Genomic DNA, 10,117 nt, shown 5'->3' on the forward strand with positions numbered 1-10,117 from the left:
ACGAGGGAAAATACTTCGATTAATGTATTTTTTGCTTTTGATGTCGAAATAAATGAGTTTTTTAAACAAAAAACCGCAGGAACTAAGTTTACCACCTAATAAAAGGATAATTGACGTCACGAATGACCAAAAACTGACGTCAAAAATTGACGACGAAAATCACGTCACGTTGCTGCCTGGGCATTTATAGAGAGCATGCTCTCGTTTCAAGTCCAGGATTGAGGAAGTGACCGAGGCGGCTGACAGCTATATTAAGTAAAATGTCACAGGAAGGATTACTCAAATAAAATATGAAAGCCGTTTTTTATACGTTTTATGTATTCTTTAGTAAATGACTTTTAAAGTGAAACATATTTTTGTCCCATTTAAATAGTGCTCTGTATATAGGAATATTTTTTTTTTATACAGGGTGTCCTGCGTAAGACGTGCCAAAAGAAAAATATAAGTAGAACAGATAAAAGTGAACAAAAATTGTAGAGGTCATTTTTCAAACAACCACGTAAAATTTTAAGATATTAATTAAAATAGTTGGACAAATCAGCGCGCGACATGACAGGTGGGACATACGGCTCGCCGCGGCTGGCAAAGGATATGGACGATTGCTCGCGGGTCTCATAGGCCTAGAAGTGTAGACTACGTCTTAGATCTGATACTGCGTGATAGGCCCGCCAGTAATCGTCCATTTTCTTCGCCAGTCGCAGCGAGCCATGTATTCCGATTGCCGCGTCGCGCGCTCTGATTTGCTCAACTATTTTAAAGGAAAGCATTGGGAGTCCGTGGAAAGCATCAAAAAGCATGTTACAACGTTCCTAAGAGACATTCCCGTCGAGAAGTTTCAGGGTGCCTTCCAGGCGTGGCAGACACGTCTTCGCAAGTGTATTGATGCAGGGGGAGAGTATTTTGAAGAATTTTAAGCATTTGTACCGGTACGATCAATAAATCTATTTTTCTCAGAAAATGCGCATTACTTTTATAATGGACCCTGTATATGTAAGATACGTATAAAGGGTAAAGGGTAAAGAATAAATAACATAAAAATTAAATAACCAAATTTTTTTTAAGCAAAATGATCAAACATTAGTTTGTTTCAGTTATTGCAACGGGAAAATTAATTAATTTTTTTCAGGAGATATTGTCTGTACATGCTGAGATATCAAGCTGTTATTTCGTAATACATGTATTGTACAAAAAAAATATCCAGAAGAAACTTACCCAGACAGCATACAATATTTATGATAATGATTCATAAATATTTATGTCGAATTATTTTTTAAAAATATTACACAAATATTTTATTAATATTTCTATACATAAAGAAAAAAGTATCAAAATCTTTATTCAAAATATAAGTTAAACATTTTATACAATATTTATAGTAAACAAAAAATAAATATTTGTAGTAATATTTTGTAAATATTTCTATAAATAGTATACATAAAAAAATAAATGTAATTATTTATAATTATTAAATTAATTAAGAAATAAGAAAATCGAAATTTAAATTGGTAATGTATATACTAAAAAAATTCTTTAAATCAAAGAAATATATTTTGTTAAATATAATTTCTTAACTTGAAAAAATATATGTTAGATTTTAGAAATATGTAATAAATATAAAGTAATATTTTTGAAAATCTGTAAAATGAGCTGTAAAATTATAAATTTCTAGAAAAAAATGATTTCTTTAAAAGAATAAAATTAATTTTTTAATGTAAAAACTATGTTTAAATAAATGTTTGTTTTAAAAGTAAATAAAGTACAAGTAAATCATCATAAATCTAAATAAGTTATTTTCTAATATTAAAAGTATCTCTTTTATATTTCAAATTAAAGTTTCTTTTATTGTCAGAAAACAATTTATTTAAATTTATAAAATGATTTATTTGTATTTATTTTATTTTATTTACTTTTAAAACAAGTACATATTTTTAAATATACTTTTTACATACTTTTTAAACATATATTTTACTTAAAAGGATCTATTCTCTTCTTTTAAATAAATCATTTGCTTTCGTACATGGATATACCATATGTATACATATAATACAAAGCGTCTCTCAGTCAAAGTGATAGTGGCGCAGTAGATAAGATGAAGGACTCAAGAACCAGAAGTCTCAGGTTCAAAGCTTGACAATGGTAAGCAAATTTTCGAAGTAAAAGGAGGGGTGTCAATAAGGCCGTTTTTTGGCTCACGTCAGAATCACTTCAAACTGTGCTATTTTATTCCTCTTGATAGAACTCATAATCCACTAAAATCGTTTGTTGTTCAAGTAATTAGGTGCTGAAAATGAAGCACTCTTACAAGGGACGTGACAGAACTGTCCCTCACCGATTTTGATGCACTTTGGATATGTTGTAGAGCATCAAGAAGTAAGAGACCTATATTTTTTTATATCGACTTATCTCGAGGCTTAGGGGTTAAAACAGCCCCTTGAAAAAAAATTAACTTTTTTATTTTTATGGAATAATTCCTAAGATATGAAGTATGTGAAAAATATTTTCTACAAAAGTTCTACAGTATTTAATATTCTAAACCTCGAGATAAGTCGATATAAAAAAATATAGGTCTCTTACTTTTGGATGTTCCACAACATATCTAAAACGCATCAAAATCGGTGAGGAACAGTTTTGTCATATCCCTTGTTAGATCTCACATTTACATGGGATATTATGTATAGTTGCAATGTTTCCTCATTTCACTCTATTATCAATGAGCCACTATTATCATACTTCCTCAAAAAATAGTCATATATATAGTGCATGAAATATATCAAAGCGGTTATTTTACTTCTTTGCCATCACATTGAAATTGAACTCCATATTAATCAATACATTTTATTTTCACTGAATATGCAAGCAATAATGTAATTATTAGTATCATAATACTAAATATAATAATATTAATATAAACAATATTAGTGTAATAATGTATTTATGAGTCAGGCAATGAAACTCGCGCGGTTTCGGGCGCTGAGTGGGGGACGCCAGAGCCTCGTGCTTTGTCGCTAGGTAGAGATCCTTAAATAAAGACTGGCCATATGGGCAAATATGGCTTACAAAATGGCGGACCGCAAATACGTGAACTTGTAAGAGTGTGCGTTGGTCTGTACTTTTTCGCTGCACTGCTGCACTAGTGCAATAAGTAGTATGAGACAAATATATTTTTTTTCATTTTAATTTATATTGGTGTCGCCATTTTGTGGGCGCTCATCCTGTCCACCAATCACGCGGAATTCCCGAATGGCCAGTCTCTATTCAAGAGTTTCTACCGCCAGGCGCCGCATGAGATCATCTCACGGCCAATAGGCTTGTCTTCATTCCCTTGCTTCTAAAATCTCGTTCAGCCAGTAATTTTAAGGCGCACTTCGAACGGCCTTTTGCTTTGTGACCATTTGAGCATTATCGCAAGCTCGTCTTGCATAGAGAGAATTCGTTTATCTTGTATGCGAGCACAAGAGCTTGATTATTTTGTTATTATCTGTTGCGTCTTTGTGTCTTAAGGTCTGTCTGCCCTTACGAAAAAAAACACCCAATTTTTAGTGTAAAATACTTTCGAAAGAACCCTCAAATGTTTAATCTAAATTTGGATCGTCAATTGACGGTCAACATCGAAGTGAGGGTTAACCTTAAACAAAAACCTCAAATAAGTGTAAGCCCTAAACGGAAAAATATATCTAGCATAAACGATTGCAACTAGTCCAGCTTATGTTGATTTTTAATGAAATTTAGCTCTTTTATTTGATTTCTCACTATTTTCACATCTGAAAATTTATTTAGCACTGGGCGGACGCGAACTCGAGACCTCAGACACTTCCAGGTTCCTAGTCTACCACATAGGCTGCTGCGCTATTTCTTCAACTGATACTAACAAGAAGATGCCACAACCTGCTAAATCGATTTCTGAACGAAACATAGCATCGCTAGCTGCGATGTTAAGCATCAACACCCTAATTGGGATTTGTGCCAATGGGCCTTTGTTTATGAGAAATTACAATATAAAGTTTGGATTGCGGGACTGTATCACGGATATGGCTAAAAATGCGACTGTTTTTCAGCGACGTGGCGTAGCTGAGCAGACTGAGGCTCCCACGTCGAAAATTTTTGAGCCGACAGCGAACGTGGCGACGAGTTATCCTTGTGCGGTGTTTTTTTTGTTTTTCTTACCTTAGAGCATGTAATTAATGTTTTTCGAATATGATACATTTGTTTTGTATATGTTTCGTTTTTATGCTATTAATCAGAGGTAATTATGCAAGTGTCAGGCTTGTTTAAGGCAAACACGAATATAGACATATATTTTACATTGCTTACAATGAAATATATATTTTATTACATTACTTTCATATGAAAACATTGTATACAACATTGTCATATAATAAAACATTCTCATATAATAAAACATTTTCGTATAATAAAACATTGTCATATAATAAAACATTGTCATATAATAAAACATTATCGTATAATGAAACACTGTCATATAATAAAACATTGTTGTATCATAAAACATTATCGTATAATAAAACATTGTCATATAATAAAACTTATACGCTATAAATACTTACATTGAAATATACAACGAAATATCTCGCGATGACGACAATAAGCCGACATGTAATTTACAAATAATACCACCTAAGTGTATACCAATCTGTCAGTCATGCGACGTTTATTTTTATAGGCAGGTAAAAATTCTTATCAAGCGGATACATAATTGTCCATTTTTACTTGCAGGCAGCCAAAGTATTAATTTGTACACTAGTGCTGATGCGATTCATATACAATCGCTCACACACTATGTATTATCAGCACCGGCGTTCAAATTTATGTTGCAATATGCGTGGTATGCGTCAAATTTAGTTGAAACTCGCAATATCTTTTATAATGTTAACCAAATTTGTTTTCCAGCTAATATATATAAGCGTTGTATTTGTGAACATAATAATGCATTCATTGCATGTAGTTGGTGTAAACATTTGTTATGTTTTAATTGTTTTTATATAGAATTCCATCCGCAACATTGTGAAAAAATGAAAGATATTTATAGCGTATAAGTTTTATTATATGACAATGTTTTATTATATGACAGTGTTTTATTATACGATAATGTTTTATTATACGACAATGTTTTATTACATGACAGTGTTTTATTATACGATGTTTTATTATACGACAATGTTTTATTATATGACAGTGTTTTATTATACGATAATGTTTTATTATACGACAATGTTTTATTACATGACAGTGTTTTATTATACGATGTTTTATTATACGACAATGTTTTATTATATGACAGTGTTTTATTATACGATAATGTTTTATTATACGACAATGTTTTATTACATGACAGTGTTTTATTATACGATGTTTTATTATACGACAATGTTTTATTATATGACAGTGTTTTATTATACGATAATGTTTTATTATACGACAATGTTTTATTACATGACAGTGTTTTATTATACGATGTTTTATTATACGACAATGTTTTATTATATGACAGTGTTTTATTATACGATAATGTTTTATTATATGACAATGTTTTATTATATGACAATGTTTTATTATATGAGAATGTTTTATTATATGACAATGTTGTATACAATGTTTTCATATGAAAATGATGTACTAAAATATATTTCATTATAAGCAATGCAAAATATATGTCTATATTCGTGTTTGCGTTAAACAAGCCTGACACTTCCCTAATTACCTCTGATTAATAGCATAAAAACTAGATATATGCAAAACAAATGTATCATATTCGGAAAACATTAATTACATGCCTTAAAGTAAGAAAAAAAAAACACCGCACAAAGATAACTCGTCGCCGGGTTTCAAACGCTCGCTGCTGGCTCAAAAATTTTCGACGTGAGAGCCTCAGTCTACTCGGTCACGCCACCTCGTTGAAAGACAGTTACATTTTTAGCCATATCTGTGATACAGTCCCGCAATCCAAATTTTATATTGTAATTTCTCATAAACAAAGGCCCATTTGCACAAATCTTAATTAGGGTGTTGATGCTTAACATCGCAGCTAGTAAACGTGCTATGTCTCGTTCAGAAATCGATTTAGCAGATTGTGGCATCTCCTTGTAAGTGCATTTTATATTTCCCATATGTAATCGAAGTACGAATTATAGTTTTCTTATAATATTATTTAGTATAATCACAAAATATAAACTATTTGTACTTCAAATATTTCATATATAATAATAAAAGAGAAGTCAGAGATTTATGCATAAAATATTTATCTAAAATATGTTTACCTGGGTGTTAAGATTAAAAAACATTACAATTAAAAATTATTTGAAAAAACATTTTTAAAACGTTAAAAATAATGGGATGTTTTCTTTTTTTCATTAAAAAGACGTTTTTTTAACGTTTTTTGACGTTTAAAAAATGTTTTGATTTTTAATATTTAATAAACATTTATTTTAATATTTAGAAAATATTTTTTGAATGTTAAATATTAACATTTAGAAAAATGTTTTCTAAATGTTAAAATAATTGTTTATTAAACATTAAAAAATAAAACAATCTTCCAAACATTAAAATACGTTAATGAACGTTATTTTAATGAAAAAAAGGATTTGACCCATTATTTTTAACGTTTTAAAAATGTCTTCAATTTTTTTAAAATGTTTTTTTAAATATAGTTTGCTCATTGGCTCATCACAGAAATAATTAGTAAATAAGTAAAATATATTATATTCGCAATATTTTTTAGATATTGCTGTAATATTGCTAAAATAATGTTTCAAATTAATGTCACTACAATATTTCTGCAACATTGCACTGCTATATGCAATATTGCGACGTTGTAGCAATATTGCTGCAAGCTTCTATATTGTATGAAATAGTAACACCGAAAATGATAGCCTGAATGAAAGTCTGGATATATGTATTATTTCAATATATTTTTAAAAAACATATTTTTAGTTACTCATTAATACGTTATTTCATCAATTGTATAAAACAAGTATATTATTATCTTCCCAGCACAGAAAATTAAAAAGAATTTAGTCATATGTCACCAATTCTGAATTCATTTTTAGATGCAAAAAGAATTCTTTTCACTGAACTGAACTTAAAAGAATTCTTTTCACTGAACTGAACTTAAAAGAATTCCTTTTGCATCTAAAAATAAACCCAGAATTGTGACACACGACTGAATTATATTTTAATTCTTTTTGAGTTCTCTGTGCTATCTAAGTTAACATTTGTGCATAGTATATACGATTCTAATGTACTAAATTTAACTAAATAAATTTTTTTACAACAAATTTTTTTAATATAAATGATTTTCATATAGGTTGATTATTATACGACTTTACGTTTGGCCAGCATATAGAGATGACTGTTGCTCGTGCGAATAAAATTCTGGGATTTATTTAGATTTATTTATTTTAGTGATTTACCATTCGGAGTTAACATCAAAACTTGATTGGCACCGAAACATTTGGAGGTCTAATCTGAAAGATTGAATGTTAACACTTAAAATTGGGAGTGAGTATTAAAGCTTAGTCGTTGACACCGAATCGTTTGAGGTTTACCCTGAAAGTTTCAGGTTCAACACTACTCATTGAGAGTCAACACTGAAATTTGGGAGTTGGCACCGAAATATTTAGAGTCTATCCTTAAAGTTTCACGTTCAACACTACCCATTGAGAGTGAACACCAAAATTTGCGAGTTGACACCAAATCATTTTGGATCTATCCTGGAAATTTGAGGATTTACTCCCAAATTTTCAGGGTTAATATCCAACTTTTGTGATCAACCTTCAAATTTCATGGTCGACCCACAAATTTAAAGGTTAACCTTTAAAATTTGGGGGTTTTTTCGTAAGGGTGAATACAATCTTAAGATATCTCTTTTGCGAGTTTGATAGTACTCACCTTTAATACATCAATCTTATACCGATTCTTTTTGTAGAGCCGTCGCGCTCATATACTTTCGAAGTCAGAGTGTTCCAATCTAAGTCGGCTAAGTCCGAAGTATTGGTTTCCTTCCGAGCTGTCGGACGCTCCGTGTTATTCGGCCTCTGCCGACCTTTCATTACAAGCGATTTGATAGACTTGTTTTCGCTGATTCTCTGTCAGAGAATTTCCATCACTTTTACGCGAGTCTCCGTGAGAGATTGCGTATTTTTCTGTGTTCCGTACGAGCAGAGTACGGCGAGTGGCCGTGCCCCAGACGCCGCGATACTCGCAGGCATCCGCCTGTCGGCGCTGCTTCGCGCCGTCGCCGCGACTCTGTTATACAGAGGAAATAACTAACTACATAACTAATGACAGCATATACTAACTTTTCATCCACAGGCAAGAGAAAAACATCATTCGCCTTCAACTACAATCGCGTCACACCTCATCAAAGGTGTATAACCTGTGGATAGAATATAGCGAAGGCATTAATCCAATTACATCATGGTACTGCCAGTACAAAGTAGGCGGTAGAACGGTCGATTGTTATGCGATTGTTATGTTGTATAGCATTAGTTTTATGGTATCTGGGATATTTGGGACATTGTGAACAGTTAAAGCAAAGACCATGTCGGCAGTACACACAATATGTTGAAAATACAGCTGAATACATTTCAGATTGGTCCGAACTAGGGGAAGACGAAGCTCTATCTGATTAGATCAGATAGAACTGGAATTAAAAACCTCACGGCTTCTTAAGTTTTACAAACGCACACGAGGTAAAAAATAGCTTCTCTCCGCAGTATTTATTATATCCTCTAAATGTCCTGAATTCTCTAAATCAACTTTAAACCACATTAATCCAATTTCGTATAAGTAATATTATTGCTTGCATATTTGGTGAAAATAAAATGTACTGATTAATATGGAGCTCGATTTCAATGTTATGGCAAAAAGGTAAAATAACCGCTTTGATATATTTTATACACTATATATACAAGTAGAGAGAGAGTTTTTGAGAAATTATTTAATTTATTATATATAAATTATGGTTATGGTGGCATTGATAAGAGTGAAATGAGGCAGACATTGCAACTATGCGTGATATCCAATATAAATGTTAGATCTAAGAGTGCTTTATTTTTAGCATCTAATTTCTTGAACATCAAACGGTTCTAGTGTATTATGAGTTCCATCGAGAGGAATAAAATAGCACAGCTTGAAGTGATCCTGAAGTGGGCCTGAAAATGACCTTATTGACTTCTCCTTTAACTTGAATTAATTAACATGTGAAACAATATAAAGTGAAAACTAAGAATATATATATTTTAAAAATTTAAGAAAAGTTTAGAAAAGAGAAAGAAGTATATATAAATCTATATATATTAATAAATATTTTTATAATATTTATGATCAATATTTATGATCGATTGAAGCTAAGATCATAAAAATATTTATGAAATATTTTGGTAAATATTTATAAAATATTTAAATAATTAAATATTTAAAATTAAAATATATAAATGTTTTGTAAATATATATACACACAGGGTGTTGAATAAAAAAAGGGTCACATATTTTGATAGCAGGTAGTATTGATCAAAACAAGAAGAAAAGTTCTAATTAACATGGGTCCTGAGACTAATATCTTCTAAGATACAAGCTATTTTGTTATTTGAGCTCTTTGTCATTTTCTTATTAGTCCTGTCATCTTTAAAATGTAATGAACAGAGTGGGGTACAATGGGGATATCTTTTTTCTAGGTGCCTTAAAAAATAAAAAATTAACAAAGAGAGATAAAGGAACAATTTTTATTTTAATATGAAATGTAATCATTTATCTTTCATAAAAAAACTGATGTCTCTAATGCTGAGTCAGCATTAAAATTTTTTGTTTTTTGTAAAAAAAGAGTTTTTATTTTGTTATCGTACATTCAGTTTCTTTACTTCAGTTTTTTTATGGAAGGTAAATGATTACATTTCATATTAAAATAAAAATTGTTTCTTTATCTCTCTTTATTAATTTTTTATTTTTTAAGGCACCTAGAAAAAAGATATCCCCATTGTACCCCACTCTCCCCTACTCCTTTGTTCATTACATTCTAAAGATGACACGACTAATAAGAAAACGACAAAGAGCTCAAATAACAAAATAGCTTGTATCTTAGAAGATATTAGACTTAAGACCT

At 30.6% G+C, this 10,117-nt stretch overlaps 1 protein-coding gene across 1 annotated transcript in view; it reads left to right on the top strand.

Annotated features, from left to right (window-relative positions):
- LOC116850252 (liprin-alpha-1) overlaps positions 1-10,117 on the top strand; it is a 655,857-nt gene that overhangs the window by 534,295 nt on the left and 111,445 nt on the right. The gene's annotated exons all lie outside the window — the stretch shown is intronic.

This window comes from Odontomachus brunneus, unplaced genomic scaffold (genome assembly GCF_010583005.1).
Source record: "Odontomachus brunneus isolate Ranch 3 - 2012 unplaced genomic scaffold, Obru_v1 Obru_scaffold_139, whole genome shotgun sequence".
NCBI classification, from domain to species: Eukaryota; Metazoa; Arthropoda; class Insecta; order Hymenoptera; family Formicidae; genus Odontomachus; species Odontomachus brunneus.